This window comes from Molossus molossus, unplaced genomic scaffold, assembly GCF_014108415.1.
Source record: "Molossus molossus isolate mMolMol1 unplaced genomic scaffold, mMolMol1.p scaffold_m16_p_15, whole genome shotgun sequence".
Lineage (NCBI taxonomy): Eukaryota > Metazoa > Chordata > Mammalia > Chiroptera > Molossidae > Molossus > Molossus molossus.
The window spans coordinates 63840277-63864983 of NW_023425350.1; positions in this window are offsets into that span (position 1 = coordinate 63840277).

Below are 24707 nucleotides of genomic sequence, written 5' to 3' on the forward strand. Positions count from 1 at the left end.
ATGAGGAAGACGAGGGCTGGGCGGGGGAGACCAGGGTGTGAGTTCTGGCCCTGCAAGGTTGGTGTGGACATGACATCCTCACCGCAGGCTAAGGGGTGCTAAACTGGAGTCTCCCACATTAGACCAGTGTGAGATGCAAGCTTCCGTTTCCCTAATTCCAACACTCTCTCCTCCTTTCTGATGATAACATATCTCAAAACAAAAGAGGTTTGGCTCAGCGGAGCATCGGCCCGCAGACAGAAGAGTCTTGGGTTCGATTCCGGTCAAGGACACATACCTCTGTTTCTCTCTCTCTTGCCTTCCCTTCCATCTGAAGATAAATAGAAAAATATCCTCGGGCAAGGATTTTAAAAAATGAGAGAGGATGGATGAGATAAACCAAAGAACTTAATATGCATGTATGCGAAACCAATGGACATAGACAACAATAATTGGGGGTGGAGGGAGTGGGGTGGGGAGGAGGGTGTCTAGGGGGGAAAAGGAGAAACATCTGTAACAGAAATTAATTAATAAAAATTGAAAAAAGAAAAAGAAAAAAAGAGAGAAAGAAAGAATTCATGCAAATATTTCTATTGAACTTTACTTCTAATGAAATATTTTCACATCCATTTTGGTATTGGTGTAGCTGTCTGGCACCAATTTGGACCTTTTCAGGATCTATTACTGACCTTCTTCTGCCATTATCTAGCTACAGCTGATTGGGTTAGCTCACTGCAAAGCAAACTATACACACCAACCAGTTTTTGACACTTTTTGCTGAGGTGATCCTTAAGTTTCACACCTAATTAAAGCAATAAAGTTCGTTTTCAGAGAAATCAGGTTACCGTCTGGTATAAGTGTAAATCACACTGTTTTATTACTCAAACTCAATCAAGTTGTTCTCCTTTTTGTTTTCTCATATATTGCAGACCTACTATGTGTCAGTCACGTCATATGATCTGAATTTGGTTGATGACAGCACAACAAAGCGTGTGTCAACTCCATGTTACAAATAGGGACACGGAGTCTCCACACATTGCCACAGTCAAGGTCATACTGAGATTCCCACCGGGGCCTCTGACTAACAACTAGCTAGTGTGACTAACCCTATAGTAGTCTGTATTCCCGCACCTGGAACCCGTGTGTACTGTCCCCACCGCGCCTGATGCTATGATGCTCAGCCACTGCCAGAGCACTTCTAGAGACACTGCTGTGTCCTTCCAGAAAAACGTTTCCTGAATAGATGTATCTTCACACACTGAATGTGAAGGGCAAAGAATAGAAATTAAATTAATCTAAGAGATGATGATACTTAGAAGCAATAAAAATGATCCACGTAAGAATAATTGAGGACTTAGGATGGAGAAGCCATCATATGGAATGAGAAGCACTCAGAGCCTTGGCCGGTTTGGCTCAGCAGTAGAGCATCAGCTCATGGACAAATGAGTCACGGGTTCGATTCTGTCCAAGGGCACATACCGAATGTGGTTTGGCTCCGGCCCTGGTCGGGGTCGTGCATGAGGCAACCAGTAGATGTGTCCCTCTCATGTCGCTATTTCTCTCTCTCACCCCCTCTCTTTCCCTCCCACTCTGTCTGAAGATGGATAGAAAAGTATCCTCGGGCAAGGGCTAAAAAGAAAAAAAAAAAGAAGAAGAAGAAGAAGCACTCAGAAATATAATAGAAAATATTTTATTCTCTAAAATGAAAACAGAAAAATTGAACCTCCAGATGAAAAGAACATGTATTTTAAAAACATGCTTAGAGAAGAATTGGGTCTGGAACACTTATTTGGTGAGGTTGTTTATTTTCAAAAATATAGAAATATTGCAATGCCTGACAAAATTAAAATTAAAATGCGATCGACAGGGCTGTGAACGGTGGGCGAACAGGTTTGGAGACACGGGAGAGTGCCGTTTTCCTTTTCTGTCCGAGCAGGGAGCTCCTGCTGCACGACTCTGAAATCCACAGTAAGGAAAAGCACGATGATTCAGAACTTTTAATATTCCCCTAATGTTTCCGTCTTCAACTTGGAGGGAACTTTTAGAGACGACTACTTGTGATAAAGAAATATTTATCCAAAATTCAGTAATTCTTTCTGTTTCATTTTACTTTCTATTCTTTTATAAGTTGGCATAAAATTAAATTTTATGTATTTATTTATTTAAATTTGTTTTTCTTTATTGAATTTTAGAGAGAGAGGGAAGGAGAGGGAGAGATGGAAACATCATTGAGAGAAAACATCAATTGGCCGCCTCCTGCATGCCCCCCACTGGGGATCGGTTCCATAACCTGGGCATGTGCCCTGACCAGGAATCAAACTAGGACCTCTTGGTGCGTGGGTCATCGCTCAACCACTGAGCCACACCAGCTGGGCTAAAGTTAAATTTTAGAAGTATACTTAGAATAATATATCATATCCAATTCTTATAAAATTGTTTTCATCTGTGTACATACAGGCATAGAGAGATGTCGGTATAACATTTTCCTAATGTTAAACTTAGTTGTTTGTTTGTTTTCTGGATAATAAAATTTGTGCTGCTTTTTTTATTTTATATTTTCTTTTTTTTTTTTTACTATTTTAATGTGCATAATCATTTTTATAATAACCAAAAACAATTATTATCTTTAAAGAACTTTGTGTGACAGACATTCAGAGGGTCACTTTCCAATTTCCAAACAAAACATTTCCTTATAACCATGCAGTTTATTTGATTCAGCAAACATTGACTGAACATTTAATATGTATGATGCTAAGGACTAGGGGCCCCAAAATGAATAAATTCTGACATGAGAAGAGACAAGAATGGAATAAGAATAATTTTAATATAAAGTGCTAAGAGCAAGGTGTAACTATGGTGTTCACAAATACAAAAGGGGAGCAGCTCCCCAAATCTCAGAGGTGCTGGTCAGGCTCCCAGAAAGGCGTAACATCGAGCTGGGCTTTGGAGAAAGGTTGGAAGATCTAAAGGAGGGGACAAGAGGGTAGGAAAAGGAGGAGGAGGAGAGAAAGTCATTCCAGCAGATTATTTACAAAATACTCATGGAATAGCATGAGTCAAATAATAGGGATTTGAAAAAAGAGTCTGCAAATTAAGAACCAGTTGAACAAATTACAAAAGAGGTTAATGGAATATAGATATAGGTGAGATGAGCTTCTAAAGCCAAAACATGAGGGTGTATAATAAATGCAATCTCCTTGCAAAGAGGAAGCTGGAGAGGTACAGAACTCTGGGTTAGTGAAAAACTGGAGAAGATAATGAACCAATGACTGTTTCTTGATTAAACCCAGGGCATTGTCACCTTGTCTTTCCCAGCTCTGCTCACCTGAGGTCCCTGAGAACCTCACCTGTAAGTCCTACTCCATCCCATTCAAAGTCAGTCCAGAAAACCCAGGTCCTGAGAGGATTCTCTGGGCCCCTCGGTCCCACCACTGTAGCCTGGGGAGGTGATGAGCCATCTACAGTGTGCGAAGGGGCTGGGCTCAGGGCATCTGTAGCTTTTGAATCACAGCCTTTATTAGCAACCACTCTGCTGGGCTTCTGTCTATTCCCTGCTTTCGATTTCCCAACTTTCTCTAAACCTGGCACACAGAGCTCAGGTGCTCACACCTTGTCGAACTCTTCCAAGGCTCCTGTCTCAGAGGGACAGGGGAGAGCCAAACTGCACAACACATTCCAATATGCTCGTTTTCTCCTTTTCTGAATAGATCCACACTGCCATCTGCCTGAGGCTGAGTAGTCATTCAGCTAGTTCTCCTATGGCCAGACCCCAGCCACCACCTTGAACCTCCCTGGATAGTCACACCTGCCAAGACCAGGGGGGCTACTACCTTTCTGACTAGTTTTCTCCCTGGATCAGATCACTTGAGGTCCAAGCTTTTTTTCTCTTCCTCATTGCAAATAAGTTGTACAGCCAAGCCCAGCAATGTATGACAGCAGCTACAAGGGAGGGCTCTGAGCAAACAACAACATTGTATCAAAGAAAGTCATTATGTTCAGCTTTCAAATCTGGGTTTGTGTACAAGACTAGCTGAGAAAAAACTTTTCTAGAATAGCCAGGTGTTAGATAAGGAATTATATGTATCTTCGGGTTTGTATTGTTTCCTCAAAATTGCTAACTCTGTATCATTTATTAAGAAATTAAAGTTAAGCCCTGGCCGGTTTGGTTCAGCGGTTAGAGCGTCGGCCTGCGGTCCTGAGAGACCCGGGTTCGGTTCCCGCTAAGGGCACGTACCTCGGTTGCAATTTGTCCCTGGCCCTGGTCGGTTGTGCGGTGGCAGCCACTCGATGTGTTCCTTTCACATCGATGTTTCTCTCTCTCTCTCTGTTCCTCTCTCTCCCTCCCACTCTACCTGAACAAAAAAAAGTGGAAAAATGTCCTCCAGTGAGGATAAAAAAAAAAAAAAAAAGAAAGAAATTAAAGTTAATATCTTTGTGATGCCATGTTTTCATTTCTTTCTTTTATTATCACTTAGTTCTTACTGCTGCTATTTAGGGACATGGTTGCAGCCCATCTGAACAGGAACCAGTGTCTCTTCCTGAGATTCATGTTGACGAAGCAAAACTCCTGGTATTCTTCTAATGTGTTTTGTAATTCTCTAGAAGGTTATACTTATGCATGCATTCTTATAGCTGATCTCAGCTGTTCAGGATGGAATGTATCTTTTTAAAAATATACTGGGTTATGAGGTAATAGGCAAACTGTTCTGTATGCAAAAGAACATGAACTGGAGGGAGGGAGAGGAAAAGGTGAGGAGGAAGGGGAAGGCGGAGCCACAGAGGGAGGCTAAGGCTCACTATGGAACAGATGGGCATTTTCAGAAAGAAGAGAACTGACATTAAACTTCTAGTTGTTTGCCTGTTTGATCAATTTCTTCATTTTCCCCCAAATCTTTTGTTAAGTTTTTCACACAAACACTGATTGTTCTGCAAGTGCTTTTTTAAAATTTTATTTCAGAGAGAGAGGAAGGGAGAGGAAGACAGAACTAGAAACATCAATGAGAGAGAACATGGATTGACTGCCTCCTGCATGCCCCCCTCTGGGGATTGGGCCCACAACTTGGGCATGTGCCTTGACCAGGAATCGAACCGGTGACCACTTGGTGCATGGGTCCATGCTCAACCATGGAGTTACACCAGCCGGACACAAGTGCTTTTATAATTGTTTATTTTCTTGTGTTCAGTTTAGTGAAAACGAAAACAAGAGACAAATCTCATACCCCAAAGAGTGTGAAGCAGCACAGGTACAAAGGGAAGGAGACGTACAGCTAACCTGAGCTGATCTGGCTCACTGACTACGGGTGACCATGAGGTGATAACCCCCTTCTCCCTCCACTCTGGCTGTAAAAACTCCCAAGCACTCACAGTGTGGTCGCTGGCTTTTAGTAATAAGATTACTTTTCATTAGGTTGTGAGTTCCTAAAGAAAAGGAAAAATATAAGGATTTATAAATCCAAACTCTGTCATTGACTGTCATTTAATTCTGTACATTGGCTTAAAATAACTAAAGCTGAGAATCTTTTTTTTTTTCAATTTTTATTAATTTATTTTTGTTACAGATGTTTCTCTTTCTGCCCCCCCTAAACACCCGCCTCCCCATCCCGCCTCCACAAGGCTGAGAATCTTTAAGAAAGAAAAGAGGCCCTGGCCAGTTTGGCTCAGCGGTTAGAGCATCGGCCTGCGGTCCAGAGAGACCTGGGTTCGGTTCCCGCTAAGGGCATGTACCTCGGTTGCAGTTAGTCCCCGGCCCTGGTTGGTTGTGCGGGTGAAAGCCACTCGATGTGTCCCTTTCACGTTGATGTTTCTCTCTCTCTCTTCCTCTCTCTCCCTCCCACTCTATCTGTACAAAAAATGGAAAAATGTCCTCGGGTGAGGATAAAAAAAAAAAAGAAAAGAAAGAAAGAAAAGAGAATATTTTCAAGGGTGCCCCAGCTCCATGCTTAGGGCTCATGGAAGGCCAGGGTGTTAAATCCTAACACCAGGCGCCAGCAGCTAAGAATCAAGAACTCGGGTGATGGCAAGGATGTTTGGATTAAAACAGGGAGGCAGCTGGAGACCTGAATGTAGATCTAATGTGACCCGGGAGTGGAACTTGGCAGCTGCCCTGGAATTTCCACAGGTCTGAGATGCCTGTTCAGGTGGGGTGGCATGTCACTCAGAGAAAACTCTGCCCTCCAGATGGTCTTACTAACTCCAGGTTTGTTTGTCCTTAGTGTTCAAAAAGCATGTGAATCAGCTTCTTCCTTTCTCCAAAAAAATAAATCAGTGGCTGTATGATTCAAACTCCTGCTTAATATGCTTGGTGTGTGTGTTTCCGGCAGTGTGAAAATAAGAGGGTCCGCAAGGACTCCCCGCCACCTGGGCTGCGGGCAGGAGACACCCCGGCGCTTCCTGCTCTTCACTTAGTGCCCGGCCCCCTCGGGCCTGTCTGCCCGGGGCCCCAGAAAACTCCTGTTTTGAAAACTTTGAGGCAAACCCTGTCTTCCCCAAAGCAGAACTCACCCGAGGGCCTTCAAGTGTGTGTTTGTCGGGAGGGTTCAGAGAGGAAAGATATTTTAAAACAGCCAGACCTAGCTGGGGTCAGCAATCGCCACGAAAGCTTTTGAGAGTTGAGGTTTTCGCTGTTGTTCTTTGAAAATCAGCTTTCCCGCCCTGGCCGGTTTGGGGACAACCAGAAAGATGTGGTGAATGGTGTCCGTGACAACCAGAGTTACTTATTCATACTCTTAAAATAATCTGTGCTGTACATCATGACTCGAGTCAGACTAGCCTGAACCAAAGCCGTCCCACCCTGTTTAGCGTTTTTCACGTTTCTTAATTCTCTGGAGTCTCAATGGCCTCATCTATTAAGCGAGGACATTAAACACTGAGCCTCCGAGGCTTGTTGGAAGAATTAAATAAGGTGAAAAATGCAAAGCACTTTTCACACAAAGCACACCGAGTGCTTTACAGATGTTGTTTGCAGATGTTGTTATTATGGAACAGGAGGAAATGGGTCCTTCATAGCAGAAGCCACAGAGGCCTTGCGTAGCCAAATCTGGCTTGGACTCGGAGAGGAATGTTTTGCTAGAGTGGGAATGAGACACCCAAGTGGGCTGTTATGGGAGCGTCTCAAAATACCTAACACAGGGATCTCCAGGAAACGAAAAACAAACTGCCTTTTGGATAACCTTAAAGCAAGGGAATGGTCATTGAGTTCCCTTTCAGATGCTAAAACTCTCTTAGCCCATAAAGTTTTCTATTCCGGGAGTCTATGGTTCTCTTCTAAGTGCCTCCTCTGTCCCTTTTCATTTGCTCGCCCTCCTTCTATCACAAATCTCTGGGTGCTTTTCCTCCACTGGGTCTTCACAATCATCGCCTCAATGAAGCAGTGTTTGGACACCCTCCCTGTATTCATCTGGTCTTGCAAAGGAAAGAACTCACATGTGTCTCTCTCCACTTTCACAGGAGGAGTGCCCCTTACTCGTCTCTGTACCTCCAACCCTGTGCCCAGCCAGGCTCAAACCGTGCACCCAAGCATTCGAACAAATGAATAAGTCAAGGAGGCTGATTATAATATTTAAAACTTTTTGTATGTTCTTTAAGGCTCTAAAAAGGACAGAAACTATCCATTAAATAAACCATTAGGTTAAGAGAAATGAAGACACCAAAAATATAGTTGACTGATTTGATAGAAAATGCCACTTCTTAGCTGTCCCCTCAGGTCTGTGTATCATCTAAATTATGTTTCTATCCACTGGTCTACATTGAGGCCAAATATATCCCCTCCAGCATCTTCAAGTTACTTAACTAGGTCATCAGAACAAAGGGATCAAAAACTTGATGAACTTCTTGAATTGCCCCGCACAGGTTGCTGATATACTCCTCAGATTTCTTTTTCTGAAATGGAAGCTCTCCAGGTGAAAGAGAAATGAAATCATGCTGCTATGCCCATCCATCCCCTGGTCTCAGAAAAGTCACTTAAAAATGTGCACTGGACAGCAGCCTACAAAAATGCATGAGGGAGATGATAAACAATATGAATCAAGGCAGCACAGATGGCAGGAGCAGCTGTGGTGTGACAGGCACACTCAGGATATAGGGTCTCTCTTCCCCAGGTAGACTGCACCGACCCACGTGACTGGCAAAGGAAACAGATCGAAGCACGCTCCATCCCACAGAAGGTGGTGCCCGGCAGCTGCCCTTACCCGGCTTTCTCCTTGAATCAGCTCATTTCCCTAACTGCTTTAGCCTCAACCTCCAACCTCTCTCGTCCACCTTCCCTCTGCAATAAACTAGAGCTAAAATTGGGTACATCTACCTGGATATTTTTAAGCATTCGTGTCTGGCTTTACATAGGACTCAGTAGCTGGTTTTTCTGACGAGAATTTTTAAATGACATTTGTCGTTGTTCTTTTCTTGTTATAAAGGTAACAGCTCATCCTATAAAAACTTAGACTGTTGCAATATCATAAATGCATCTTTGATTATTTCCTCAGGTTAGAATTTAAGGATACAAACATACTTGATACTTCTAATATGGATTGTCTTCCAGAATACTTGTAAAAAACTTATAATTCAAATTATAAGATATATTGTTACCCCTGCCCATTAACAGCTTTGAATCTGATGGGTATGTAACCTTTACAATTTTATAGACAACTAATAAAACATCACTTTAATCTCTCTATAATTGCTTTTTTTTCCCTATAATTGCTAATTTAGTCTCTCCTTAAAATCACGCATTCATATGTCTTTCTCTTCTATTCAGTTATAAAAGTCTTGAAATCAGGGGCTAAAGTATCTTTTCTATTATTACCAGTCTGTGGCACAATCCTATTCAGAGTACATTTAATACACATTATTAAATGAATTTTGTAGATATACTTGAACTTCAGTGATCAACAGCAGAAGCAGAGCAGGAATGTCTGAATGCCTCCAGTATATTAGAAAAATACTTCTGTGGAAATTATAAAACCTTTTGGCAAAGGCCCTCTTATTTTTCAACTGTAAATGTGCAAAATAATTATAATGCTAGTTATAATACAGAATAATTGTGAAAACAAACCATATGAGTAATATGAGTAGAAATGACTAGGGGGAAAAGTCATAATATTATGTCAATGTAATAGTGATATTAAAAGATAGTGTTAATAATATATAATATTTATTAATGAAATGTTACACAAATATGTTCTTAATTCCAAGTTTCTTCATCTGATATTTGTTTTACTTTTCCAAACTCTAGAGTATATTATTTGTTCCCAACTCTAACAATGAACTTTATAAAAGGGGGAAAAAATGCAACTGTTGTTATGTGTATGTTTGTGCTTTGTTATTAACTATTCCATAAAAATGTAATGAAATTTTGAATAATAAATAAAAATAATAGAAGCAGAATAAGAAATGAAGCCCAAAGGAAAATATAATTTAAAAAATGAAATGAAGGCAAGGTTTTATACAAGTATGTACACCAGAAAGACGTCTAGAATCGAAAAAACTGGTCACTTTGAGCTTGAACTCCAATTAGCAGCTTTGTAATAAGCCAGGAGAAAATAGAGAAACCTCATTAGTTACCGCCTCCTGTGCCAACCCCCACCTCAACTGCACTTAAGGCTAAGAGAAAGTTTTACCCAGGAACCCGATGCAAACATGAAATTGTAGTCCATATCTGTAATACCCAATTTGCTTTAAATTAGCAATTTTCATAAAGCTACTCAATGCAACCTGAACAAATAAGGCCAGAGAACCATTTCATAAATACAGTCTGGGAGATGCTAAGGAATACAGTCCAAGAAACCAGTTTTCCAACAGATTGGTTTGGTTTGGGAGTGCAAGTCAGATGATCTAAACTAGTTGCAAGCATCTTTCAACATCCACTGGGCTTTTACTCCTCAAAGCCCAACTTAGAGGATCTGTGTGGGGCCAGGAATCTGGTTTTTGAGAGCTTTCCAGAGCAGTATAGCTCTACAGAAATAAATGGATTGCTTCATGAATTGTTTTCAATCTTCACCCAAGTATGTGTTTTTATTGATTTTGGTGAGAGGAAGGAAAAGAGAGAGAAATATCGATGTGAGAGAGACACATTGTTTGGTTGCCTTCCACATGCCCCTGACCAGGGATTGAACCCGCAGCCTAGGTATGTGCCCTGACTGGAATCAAACCCACAACCTTTTTGGTGTACAGGACAACACTTTGACCATCTGAGCCACTGGCCGGGCAAGGAACTTTTAATAAATATTTTCTTACAAAATTTTAATTTCTGCTGTCTATATTAGCCCAACATCTTCAATTAACATCAATATTCTTAAAAGAGGGTTCTGTGGGAACACGGGTAATATATAAGTTAGATAAGTATGGGGAGAAGGTTACAGAGTCAAAATAGAAAAGGTCATAGAATATGGACAAAAGGACATAGAAAAGGACAAAAAAAATACTGTGACAGAGAGATGATCTGTTGGGACTTCCGTTATGCTACCCAATGTTACGTGTGAGCAAAGGAGGTGGGGCAACCCAGGTACTCAGATGGGGGTGGGGTTCATAAAAGGTACCAAGACACTGGAAGAGAGGGCAGCGGCAGGAGATGATGGAACCCAGGACACAATAATATGAGTCACGATGAGCAGAATCCATCCTTGGGAAAGCAGAAGATTTGTCCAAAAAAAGTGGGCTATTCGAAATGGTGCAGATGACTTCCATACCTAGCACTGCTTTTAGTTCTCAGTTCTGGACTAACTCTGCATCTATCTCACCCCCAGGCTCTGCTCACAGACGTTGCTGAGCTCACTCTATCTTGGGTATCCTTCAACTGGAAGATCTCAATGGAACTGACCTTGGGGCTTGGCAGGATTAGGGTTAACCCAGGACCTCTCAGGCTACCTTCTTTTCCCTTTTCTCACAGTCTTTTTTCAGTCATCACAAGTCTAAATGGCTGAACAGAACCCCAGTGGAAGGAGAAATGAAAAGATTTAGGGTCTGTGTGACCCTGGAAAAGTCATTTTATTTCTCTGTATATCTTTTTTCAATTATCTATAAGTCCCTAATTCGGGTAGTCTGAGTAAGGTATTTAAGAGAATGTGTGTGTGTGTGTGAGTGTGTGTGTGTGTGTGTGTGTGTGTGTAATTTAACTTTTTACTTGCTAATGAGTTACTTTTAAGTTTCTCTGAGTTCAGAAGGTTGTAAAATTTCTGTTTGGCATAAATTTCCCGAAAACAATTTAATAGGCCAAGATTGGAATAACGTTTGTAGCTATCTTCATTTGAAATTCCAATTTATTTTCCTAACTATTAACAAACATCATCTCATCAATTCCAAAAATAATTCCTTGCATTTCATCTTTTCGGTATATGATAAACTACAACCTATTTTTTCATCTCCTTAATTACACACGCAGATGCTGAGAATAACACCAGCTATAAATATATGGTTCACGCTATCCACTGGTAAGTAATAATATTTCTTTTCAAATTATGATGAAGAAGAAGCTAAATGTGTACAGAGAGTGTATTAAAATAATGGAGTGCTTTCTAATAGCCATTTTTTATCTGTGCGTGATAATTTAACAAATACAATATTCTGGCTTCAGACTCTGAGATATCCATAAAAGATACTAGTGTACAAATCCAATAGTAACAACTCATCAAGGACCTACATTAGGTGTCTGGTTGAACTTTCATTTCCGCATTTTATAAGAGCCCATGTGTCCAGGTTCAAGTTGGAGCCACGACTGTGAATGGTGGTTTTTTATTTCCTTGCTCATCCACCAGACCCCCCAGGAAGACCACAGTCCTCTCCACAGTGTTAATAAGATGTCCTCACACTCTCCTCTCCGGCTCTTATCTCTCTTCTAGCTCCTGGCTTGAGGCAGTTTCATTCCATATTTAAACACCCTTCCAAAATTTGTTCTGGAGAAGAAACAAAAAACTTCACTTAAAAGGGGTTTCAAATGTATTAATTAGTTCCTTTAAATTATGCAAACATGTATCAAGGCCTCCTGCCAGGACTTGTTACACTTTTTACACTAATTTACTGCCAATACCACTTAAAGTGATGCCCTCGCGCCAGCGTCCCAGGAAGGAGAGAAGTTTTGGAAAACAGAGCGCTTCTCTCGACGCCTCAGAAACAACACCAAAGCATCAGATATAGGTCCGCTGCATTAGAAGGAGAAACTTGACCGTAAGGAACATTTACTGTGATCCACAAATAGATAAAACGTGTTCAAAAAGTTCTATACAACTGCAAGTTACTGCTTGTATATTATTGTTGGATACAGCAAAGTATGTCCTCTCTCCCTAAATGCCCCTTACTAAGCCGTTACAGTCTATTTGAGGTCTCGGGGGCCCTTTCCAGTGGCCCATCTGTCAGGATGGCCGTGCAGGAAGCGGGGATGGGGGACCGTGTTCCAGGGCTGGCTTTGCCTCAGACGAGCCATGTGACCCTGGACCACTTAGTTCACCGGTGGCTTTTCTACTCTGCAGAACAGCCAGACAAGTGTCTATGAGGATTCGCATTAAAGGAAGAAACACTGGTAATAGAAACATGCTTTAGGAGAGGCAATACATTGAAAGCGGATGGAAAAGAAAGGCCCATCGGGAACAGAGATAACTCAAAAGGGAGCACAGGGTGAGTGCAGAGAGAACGGCAAGGTTGACACGCGGATGCAACTTTTTTTGTAGGAACATGGAAAAATGATTCAATTGGTTGAAACGTATCTATGGTCCAAATGTTTCAGATATTACACTATTTCATTCAAATTAGGAAGAAAAATATATATCTAACCAATTAGTGTGATGAATGCAAATGATACGTGATATAGTTGAAGTAGAAACAAATCTGGGGAAGAGCAGGGGAGGGAACAATTCATTCTGTTGGGAGATAGTTTTGGGGTGTTGGGGAATCCCAGGAAGGACCCCAGGAGGAGATGGCCTGTGACAGACCTTGGGCAGATGTGTGCCAGATGTAAGAAGATGTGAAAGGTAGTGGCAAATCAATCCACAGAGAGAGAAATCAGAAGCGACAGAGGACGCAGGGCTACATTATTCGGGTATTTATCAGAGAGAAATCGAAACAAAGTCTCGGCTTGGGTAGTAAATGAGAGAAGAGGCAATAAGCTTTGTTTAGAGGGACTCTCCAGCTCTGAGCTGTGTACTCGCCATACGGGGTGTCTTTAGGCGCAGGGAAGGCACCTGCGCATGCAAAGTGTCTCCTGCCTTTAGGGGAAACAGAGCGACCCGAGTGTTCTTGAACAGACAGTTTTTTAAGTCAGTTTAATTTAAAATAATCAATATGCCGTTGTGAGATATCTTCGGGCAGCCTCCCTCGAGCCTTGGCGGAGGAACACCATGTGCATGAGTCTGAGACAGGAAAGAGCATGCATGTTCAAGGATTACAAGAAGGCAGGTGCTTCTGGGGCTAGATGACAGTCAGCAAGAGGAAAGGCGACCAACTTGGCAGTGTGTCTAGGTCTTGTTTCTGTCCTGAGAGCAGAAGGGGCCAGCGAAGAGCCTTCAGCGTGTTAGGGGAGAGATGCGCACTCATTTAAGTCGGTGGTTGACAGGTGGGACATGGGTCAGGTAGGAGCAAGAAGGATCAAAGCAGGAGAGAGAGGATGAGTCCGGTGGGCCGAGGGAGATGGTGGCTGCGTGCAGGGAGGTGGAGGCAGTGGAGTTGGAGACAATGAGGTCATTGTAAAATAAATCTTTGGTAGATTTGACAGAGTTTGATAATAAATTAAATTTGAGTCACGTTGGGAAAGGAACTATCACAAATGCCTCCAGGAAGAATCTATGGAACATTTACAAATACGTGCATTCAGTCACTAAGGAAATCTCAATAAATTCTCCTAATCAGACTAGCACAAAACATTGTCTCTGCAGCAATTTAATAAAATACAAACAAGAACATGAACCAAAATAAGTGACCACACGGATATTAAAAGATAAAGCAAACAGGAACCATTACCATTCTAAATAATAACTCCCGAGTTAATGAAGACATCACATTGAAATGACAGATTATTAGACATGAAGAACTCTCTATATCAATTCTAATGGGACAGGCAGTAAAAGCCATGTTCAGAGGCAATTTCATAAACTTAAATTGTTTTGCTAATAAATCAAAAATAGGGGAAAGAAATTAAATTATGCCTTGAACTCAAATTAGAAGAAGGACAGGAACAAAATCCTAAAGGAAGCAGGAGAAAGGAATTAAGAAGAACAACACAAACAGAAATCCAAATATAAAGCCCAGAAAAAGTGGTAGAATGGATAAATAAAGTGGCTGGTTCTCTGAAAACGAAGTACTCCCCCTCCCCTGAAAAATAGACAAAGATCTAGAAGGTCAAATCAAATCAAATAAAGAGAAAAGACAAATGCTCAAAATGACTCTAAGAAACACTGAGCCTTCCACTCTAGCAGGACAGTAGGTATTCCCAGCATTAACTTCAGGCAAAGAGGTCTCAGTTGGATTTGCAGAGACAATTGATAGAGTAATTCTAGGAGCTTAAGAGGAATCTAGGGTATTACCCACCCCCACCCTTTCTCTTTGGGGTGAAGACAGAGGTGGAAGAATGAGCTGAAGCAGAGAACACGGAGTTCTGCACCATTCCTCATTGCGGGAACATACCCAAGACCATTCTCCTACAGGGCTAGACACTTGTTTTATCTTAATTTAACATTTAATAATAATTTATAGTTCTTGCTATATTCAGGCCTTGATCATTTACTCATTTTGTCCTCGTTGTAAATCTATAAAGCAAGTACATTTACGGTCCCCATTCTACAGAGGAGGAAGCTTTGAGAAGTCAAGTAACTTGCTCAGGGTTACACGACTGGTGAGAGAAAACCCGGGACTTGGGTCCAGAGTTCGTGCATTCTTCCACGTCACCGTGGCAGCTTTCATTAGATCACAGTCACTTGCTAAAATTCCACATCCACTCCCTTTTTCAGTGTTAGGAACAAGGTACTTCATAACGAATATAAAGCTGATCTATCGCAATGCAACTCTGGACTTTATATGAGTCAATCACCAAAGCAGTAATTTCCAAACTGTTATACAACCGGACACTGCTTCTGGAGATGTCGCCAGACATGCACTGAAAAGAGTGTCAAATACATATCAAGTGCACCTGAGAAATTCTGCAGACTATACACTCTGCCTATTGCATTAAAAAAAAAAAAAAAACTTGTAGTAAGTAAAACAGCTCAAATTTGATAAATTCTCCTAATTTATCTGAACATGGGACACTCTCCCCATCCCCAAATCAAAGCTCTTAAAAGTCCACTATACAAAGCGCAGTAGTTTGTAAAACAAATAGAAGGTCTTGGCAGGGTAAAGTGAGGCTCCCTGCCCTCATTACTACTGTCTGGTAACATTGATCTAGTCAAGGGAGTTAAATGTAAACAATGGGTTATGAAATATAACTATTAGAAATACGAATTATATTTTGTTTTTGTTGCTATAACAGTTCTTTGCTTAGAAAATGCAGGCACATCCCCAGAAAACGAATGGAATCAATAAGAGGTTTATAAGTTGTCCAGTTAAAAATAAATTTATAAAAAAGTAAAATGTTTCCCTCTATCTTAGTAAGAAGCTATAGTCATGTGAAAAAATAAATGGTCCACGCAAGATGGGAATACAATACCCTGAGGGGAAACGAAATATGCAGGTGCTGTGGAGGCAGTGGCCGTTCTTTGCTAGGAGACCTCACCCCCGCTGCCTCTGGTGGTCATGGAAGTTCAGCTTGCTGCCTGCCTCCGCGTGCAGCACCGTGTCATCTCGGTTTCTCTTCTCGATAATCCTGCCATGTAGATCGTTTTGTCTGCACTTTACAAATGAGGACACAAACACTTTCATGTCAGAAAGTATAAGAAATCTTGAATATACACGGAAGCAAACTGTTCGTGAACGAGGCTAGTGTCAGTAGCGACGATGTTCCTTCTCCCTCAAAAAAATGTACAGTCTTAATGACATTCCAGTCAGAACCCTAATAGAATCTTTTAACGTGCCATAGTGAATTTATATTTCTATCTGGAAAATGAGTGAGTGGATACAGCCAAGAATATTCTTAAAAGTACTAAAGGAATGTTTCTCTACCAGATATCCAAGTCAGAAAGCCGCTGAAGAACCAACACGGGAAAGTAACATACAAATGTCAGTGTGTGATAAAGGGATTGTTTCAAATGAGTGTGGAAATTACGAATTATTAAGAAATGCTGGGTCAATTGGCCTCATGTTCTGGAAGACAAAGGAGCAAGGGTGACTGACCAAGCAAGTAAATAGATCAGCGTATTCTGTCTGCCTTTGGACTGATTAGCTACCCTTGAAGAGGAACATTTTCTGCAACACTGGCAGGAATAAATCATTCCAGATGTCATTATGGTTGTTGTTGTTTTTTTCCCTTCCTGAGTTGAAGGACAAAGAAAAAGTGGAAATCTCAAGGTTTTCCCAAATATGTCACCTCATCCTCGCTCCTTTCCCCAAGGAGCCCCAGGAGTTGACTGGACACCCAGTGATGATTCAGCACCTGGAGGATCACACCAAGAACGTGAATGAGACCAACAGAAGACGGAATCATTGGGGGGGGGGGTCCTGAAGAAGAGGTAGCCCGGTAAGGGATGGACAAGCGAAGGCCTGTGTGGAGGGGAATGGGGAAATGTGGAGGACTTCTCTGTGTGGAGGGTGACATGAGAGGGAGTATTCAGAAAGGAAGGGGGAGGTGGAAAGGAACGGCTGAGGGCAGAGAAATCGAGGTGAGTCTGGAGACTGGACAGAGGGCACCTCCCAGTGAGTCAGAGGAGTTCCATGGGATAGGAGCCAGTTAGGTTTGGGGGCAGGTGAGTGACCCAGAAAGACCGTGACAATGAAGAAAAGAAGCCCCTGTCCTGAGGATGGAGACGAGGAGGAGACAATGAATCCAGCAGCCTGACGTGAAAGCTAATGCTGCGGACTTCAGGGGAATGTGAGGGACGAGGAAAGAGCAGAGCCTGCTGACAGTGACAACGCATCCAGGGCAGACTGGAGTCCGGCACGGTCATGTCAGACACCGGGGAGGAAGCAGTACGGGCCCAGCTGAGGACCCAGGAGACCAGATCTCTGCCCATCAATGTCTGAGTCAAGCTTATTCCCAAAGGAAAAGAAAAAGCGCTGGTCACAGAAGCACCTCCTCCGCCGCAGCCCAGGGTCATGTCACCCATAGTTCTGCCACTAACTTTAGAAAGGGGTCTGACTATGACCTCGCCCTCCACGTGTCTTCAGAGAGCAAAATTGTACATGGGCCCTGCATTCCTGAAAAAGTCTTGGACTTTTTTTTCTGCCATAATGAGAGTAAACTCGGAAAATAGAATTATCTGAACTTTTGTGTTCGATCTGATACTGGCCACCTATTGGACTTTAAGCAAGTAACTTCTGAGTCTCAGGGTTGTTTGAATTTTTAATTTGGAAAAAGGAGGTACTGTTTTCTGACTTTCAGAGACACTGTTAAAATTAAAGGGAAATATATATACATATACATATATATAAATCCTGTTGACCTACTGTAAAGTACATGTAAAAAAATTAATAATGGGGCCTATTACTAACATTTATAAACACGATGCTTTTTAAGAGTGCATCAGTGGTTCTCCAAACAGTTACATTCTCTTTCTCCTGCAGGATCAGTTAAAACAACAGCCCTTTGCCCACCACACACCTACAGCTGGCTTCTGTTAACTTAATTAAGTAGACTTGAGATCATATCTTTTTATCAAATAAACTCCTTCTCTCCAAAAGAAGTGGTTGTACCACATACAACCACTCTCTAGGACAGTGTGATACAATTCTTTGCTGAAATGAGTTTCCCAGGGGTAAAATAAATATAAAGGAATCTCATCAGGTGTTAGGGCTCAGCAGCTTCTCCAGCTGACTCAAATCCCATTATTTATTTTGTACATCTGGATGGTAAATGGAAGCATCTCTAGCGCCGGTTTCTCCAAGCTGTCTTCCAACACGTTTAATAAGAGAATTAGGTGTTTAAATAGGTTTCCAACTGTTAAAAGTAGTTTCCACATTTTTCATGTTGACATTCTCAAAACCAGTGTATTTCTTGACCTTCTGTCTTGCCACCGCGTCTGGAAAGGGAGGCTGCTCATTCCAGGAGGAGGAAGGGACTGTGATCTCCAGCACCCCCTGGAGGCACTGAGGACCTTCTACAGGCACAGACCTGAAACAAGAACTAAAGAGAATGCAAGGACATGTGTGTTTCTTTTTGTGGGAAAGAGTAGAGAACTCCATGTAAAATATTGAGCTTCATTATAAGAAACAAAGTAAGAGAAATCAAAATGTTTTGTAAGATGTTGTGGGAGAAATAAGAAGGTAGAAGTAAATTGAAGAAGACAAAGAAAATTGAAGATCTAAAACATGTGTTCTCTACACTGCTTTCCATTTGAATTGACCAGGAAGCTTGTAAAAACTCCCAGTACCCAGGCCATACCCCAAATCAATTAAACCAAAACCTCCAGAGTCATCACTGCCAATGGGACTTGGCCTTAATAATATATATATATATATATATATATATATATATATATATATATATACACACACACACACACACTTTTTTTTAATCTTCCAAGATGATTTCAGTGTGCAGCCAGGATTAGGAACTATTCATGCAGTTCCCTACAGGTCTGAAGCATGACCATCAGGTGAGGGGAATTTGGGGAGGGAACTGGGGAACAATTCTGATTCTGAGTAATAAATTCATTTTATTGTTCTGATAGTGAAGTTACTCCCTATAAAGCAATAAATGCAGGTAGCTTTTTTGGTTAGAGCCTTGAGGAAAATACACAGACTTCCACAGTTATAGAGTAAGGTTGACATGCTCACCAACAGGTTTCTCGGGCAGCAACCACAATTGGTTAGGATGGCTATGGAATGTAACCATTCCTAGTATTCCAAAGTTGCCCTTAGGGAGAGTTGCTGTTGGGGAATTCAACACACCTATAACTATCTGAACATAAGTAAAGAGGGAACACGTGTTAGTCAAATACATGTGGGGGAGGAAGGATACAAGGGATGAAACGGGCTGGAGGAGAAACAGGCAGTGTGAAGCATGCTGGGTACCACGTGGTAGGATGGCGATGACACACCACAGCCAGTGAAAGAAGATGCTCATTGTGAGACCAAGGAGGATTAGAGGATGCCTGTGTCAGAGGAGCTCATCTGTCCGTCAATGACTCCCACCTTCGCGTCCCTGCTACCTGCCACTGCAGCACTGGAAATATCCTTTTCCTTTTTCTTTTTATATACTCCTAGAGAACACGTAGAGTGTTATAATTGGAAAACAACTTGGCAATGTTTCAGAACGTTAAAGGCACATGTCCTGTGATTTAGCAATTCCACTTAGAAATAAATATAGTATATTCTGAATATACACTCAGTATTGTCCGCTATAGTGAAGAATGGGGGCGAGGGAGAATTCCATTATTTGAAAATAGATTAAATAATACAGGATAGCCCTGGCCGGTTTGGCTCAGTGGTTAGAGCGTCGGCCTGCGGACCAAAGAGTCACGGGTTTGAGTCTGGTCAAGGGCATGTACCTGGGTTTCGGTTCTGTCCCCAGCCCTGGTTGGGGTCATGGGAGAGGCAACCAAGTTGATGTGTCTCTCTTTTGTATCAATGTCTCTCCCCTCCCCAACCCTCCTCCTCTGTCTGAAAATAAATGAAAAAAATATACTCCGGTGAGGATTAACAAAATAATAATAGCCCTGGCCAGTTTTGCTCAGTGGTTAGAGCATCGGCCTGTGGTCCAGAGAGACCCGGGTTCAGTTCCTGCTAAGGGCACGTACCTCAGTCGCAGTTTGTCCCCGGCCCTGGCTGGTCGTGTGGGTGGCAGCCACTCTATGTGTCTCTTTCACATCAATGTTTCTCTCTCTCTCTCTCTTCCTCTCTCTCCCTCCCACTCTATCTGAACAAAATTGGAAAAATGTCCTTGGGTGTAGATAAATAATAATAATAATACAGTATATTTACACATGAAATAATATGTAGCACGTATAGTAAATGCAGATAGATAATTGATGAATAGATAATAATGTGAATAAATTCCAAAAGCAAACTGAAACAGAAAAGGCAAGTAGCAAAAATAATATATGCAGTATATACAATTTATTTAAGTTTTAAAAACACGTAAAAAATACAATCTGTTTTGAGGCCTGGATATGTAAGTAGCAAATGCATAAAAACGTGGCACAAAAGAGAGAAAATCTGATTAGGCTGAGTAGAGAGGGAGCTTGAACTATAACCGCAAGATTTGGGTTCATAAAAAAAGTGATCTGCAGCACATATGATAAAATGTTAACTGCTATCACCTATGAAAGAAGGGTCCTCTGCTTAACTGTACATATCGAATATTCAACAATAAATAAATGAATGATTAGGGAAAGTCTTGGTATAATTTCCAGACAGTCACCTAAGCCAGCGATCAGAGACGAACAGAGAACATTTCCCACATGCGCACACAACACGTTCTGTACAGCCCTTTCGATCCACACACTCACTTCGTTCTGTGGATACAGATGAATGGGTATCATTATGCACATTTCACAGGTAAGGAAACACACGTGGAAGGCAAAAGACTTGCTCTAGGCCTGGCAGGTAGAACCCAAAAGGTATCTTCTGCCTATTCCTCCCCCAAAAAGTTTCTTAGGAGGCTGCTGCTGGGCCACATGGAACACAGAACAATGTCAGCTGTGGCGATGAGGCTCCCAGGCAAGTTCATTGACCTCTGGCTTAGAGGGAAAAGCAGCGACCACCGGGAGCATGTCCTCCATGCAGGCAGGCTGAGTTCCCAGCATATGGACGGGGAATTAGCTGCTTTGGACTCCCACTCTGAGAATCATTTCCTTCTCAATTTGCATTTAGTCTTCTGATAATACCTGGTTTTTGCCCATCTCTCATAAGGTTGAGGTGAAGGTCATATATACTATGATATATACATAAGTTCTCATGTATTAGCTGCAATAATTATTTTTATCACCTGTACAATGAACTCTACCATGTACCTCCAAAACAAGCCTGCCATTTCCTAGGAGCCCATAAAATAAAATCTCTAAATCACACCTTCAGAATGTGAAAGGGCCACCATCCTCATGTATTCATTTATTGATATTATGGGATAGTCTCTAGGAGAAATTCTGAGACTATTAAATTAAAAGGATGCCTGTGCGTGGAGGCCCACAGGCTATGAGAGGGAGACAGACCTAAGCACAGGCAATTCCTCTAAGGCACCAGATGGAAGGCAGAGGGGGTCCTGTGTCTGCAGACACCTTTGTAGTGGATCTGAACAGACTTTTTTGTGGCACAACTATTTGCAGAATTTTGGTCAGAGTTAAGGACATCTACAAGAGCTATTGAGGGACTTAGGGTTAACAATGGTTACCACCTTAGGTTTAAAGGACGAAGGAAAGGAAACTATTAGGGGAGCCCAGCTGAGAGCTAGACCTTGGAAGAAGGGCCAACTGACAGAAGCTGTAGTTATAGAGGAAGAAACAACAGTCAAAACGTCATGCAACAAGGAGGGAGCCAGAGAAATAAGTGCCCTGACGTCCTTCTCCTCTGCTCAGATCTCCTGCCAGGCCTCCCATCAGCCAAGCCGGTGAGCAGCCATAGAGAATGGAGTTGGTGATAGCATGCAGAAATGCTGGCATTTCAGGGAATGGAGCAAGGCATAGCAGTGCAGAGAATTCCCAGAAGAAATTGTTGAGTCCATTGGGTGTGGTCAGAAAGGCCTCAGCGGTAAAGAGACTGTATTACTTTCTTAGGGCGGCCATGACAAATTACCTCCTACTGCCTGCCTTAAAACGAGAGAAATGCCGGCCGGTATGGCTCAGTGGTTGAGTGTTGGCCCATGCACCAGGAGGTCCCTGGATTGATTCCTGGTCAGGGCACGTGACTAAGTTGTGGGCCAAATTCTCAGTGGGGGGCATACAGGAGGCGGCCAATCAATGTTCTCTCTCATCAATGTTTCTATCTCTCTCTCCCTCTCCCTACCTCACTCTCTAAAATCAATAAAGAAAAAAAAAAAGAAAAGAGGAATGTATTCTCTCATAGATCAGGAAGAAAGCTGAAGTCAAGGTGTCAGCAGAGCCACGCTCCCCAGGACGGATCTGGAGGACAGTTGTCCTTGGCTTCTTCCAGCTCCTGATGGCTGCCAGCAGTCAGCATCGCTTGGCTTGTAGGTGCATCACTTCGATCTCTGCCTCTGATGTCACATGGCCTCCTTCCCTATGTGCATGTCCCTGTGTCTTCACAAGGTCCTCTTATAAAGACCCCAGTCTCTAAATTTAGGGCCCACCCTCACCCAGCATGACCTCATCTTAAATCTGCATCTACGAAGACTCTGTTTACGAATAAGTTCACATTCTGAGGTACATGGGGACATGAATTTGAGAGAAACACTATTGAACCCACTACAGAGACCATTTGAAATAAGTCCTGAAAGTTCACAGATACGAAGCAGGTGTTCTGGGGGGGGGGAGGACGAGGCCCTCTGACCACAGCCTTGTTCCCACTGTGTATTCCACTCTACATCATGACTTCCATGCCTGTTCCAAAGATGCTATTAAAGATCTGTGGCTGTGTCCAGCCAATGTGGCTCAGCGGTTGAGCATCATCCCATGCACTAAGAGGTCATCGGTTAGATTCCTGGTCAGGGCACATGCCCAGCTTGTGGGCCTGATCCCCAGTGGGGGACATGCAGGAGTCGGCCAATTGATGTTCTCTCATTGATGTTTCTATCTCTCTCCCTCTCCCTTCTTCTCTCTCTAAAATCAATAAAGAAAAAAAATTTTTAAATGATGTGTGGCTGTAGTGGGACAGGAGGGGAGCCGCTGGTTCAGGAGATGCTGGCTTGTGGAAATTTTCCATATAAAAACATAGTAAAAGCTTGATATCTGTGGGAGAGTTCATCTAAAGTGGTCTGAGTGCTTAACTGGACCTAAAAGGAAATGATGTCATGAAGTCGCTTTTATGAAAGACAGGAAGGGACACTGTTCCTATGGGTCAAACAAGGAGGGGGTCAGGAAGGGATGCTAGTCTGAGGAGGGCTAGAAAAGAATGGTTTTCTCTTATCAGGTTAGGTCTAGCCAGGGAAGCCACCATCTGTCTGGGTGATGGTGACTAGGAAAGTGAGGAATAAATAGCCTGGGGACCCCTCTACCAGAACCTGCATTGGGGAGCTCAGTTCTCAGAGGAACTACAGAGCACACGATTTGTTGGGCTTAGGAAGAGATACTCTGACTTTAATATGTTGAACTATAGGCTAAGATGAGCACAGTGGGAAAGCTGGCTCATCCCAGGCTCTGGTTAAGGACACATCACGGAACAAGGCAGGGATGCTCACCAAGCACAGAAAAAGAAATTGGTCTTCTCAGATTTCTTCTCCCTTGTGACTGACCTAACAGGGCAATGCAATGGGTCTCAATAATATAAATGCATTAAATCACATTTTTTGGGGCCATGGTTAGATGGAAAATATAAAGTTGAAAATAGGCCAAAGTATTTTGTATATTTGTTAGAATTACGTGACAAATTCACTTCCCAGCATCTGGTGTAGTGTGTCTCTACAGAGCAGAGCATGACATTCAGCAAGAGTTTTCAAACTGTGTTTCTTGGAGATTCGGCCCTGCCCTGGGGGGCAGTGGGGAGAAGAAGGAAGTATGCAAGAGGGTTAAGCCGAGGGGTCGCTTCCCTGTGAGATTAATGTTAACAAGTGCTAGTTACCACAATGACACTCACCTAGAGAATCACAAGAGATGATTCTAACTCCACCTCTGCTGCTAGAAATTCTGTGACCACCGATGACTTGCTTTAATCCGTTGTGCTGCTCACATTTTATTTAGAAAAGGGCAAGAATGAAACTACCATGAAAACATTTCGTAGAGGTAACAGCATTACCTGAGTATAAAGCATTATCGTGATGTTCATCAACATCATCATCCTCACCACTGGCTCACTTTGGCATTGGAGGCTAGTCTTTCCTTGGCTGCCCTTCCTAATCTCACTAATTTCATTTTTCCTTTACTCCTTCATTGAGACCTTCAGTTCCAGTCCACGTACGTATAGTTTATTCACCCATCCACTGTCCTATTTACTTGCCGGTGCACCTATTGTCTGTCACAAACTGCAGTATCCAAAACCATATCTGTAATGTTCCCTGCCACATACCCAGTTTTATAAGGCCAAGAACAGAGTACATACATGCTAAGCAAGTATTTGCAGAGTAAATAAAGAAATGAACAAATCTAGTATGGTCCAGGAGTGGGTGATTGATTGCCAATATCTACGTTAGTCCTCTTGGAAATCGAACCATAAGAAAATTGATTGAATTTCTGATGCTTTGAATGGCATTTTGGTATAAAAAAGTCTCTGACTACCAAAAGCAAACAGCCACAACTCTCTGGCAAAAACAGTAAGGGTGTTGCCTGGCCAGTGTGGCTCAGTGGTTGAGCATCAACCCCTGCACCAAGTCGTCGCCGGTTTGATTCCCGATCGGGGCAGGAGGTGGCCAATCAGTGTTTTCTCTCATAGATGTTTCTCTCTCTCTCTCTCTCTCTCTCTCTCTCCATCTCCCTTCCTCTCTCTCTAAAAATCAATTTAAAAAAATTGTTTTTTAAATAGTAAAGGTGCAGTATGGGTTTCCCTGTGGCCCATCTCTTCCCACCCAGTATATCTTCCCTCTGCCACTGGCAATAATCCCCTCATTTAAAAAGCTG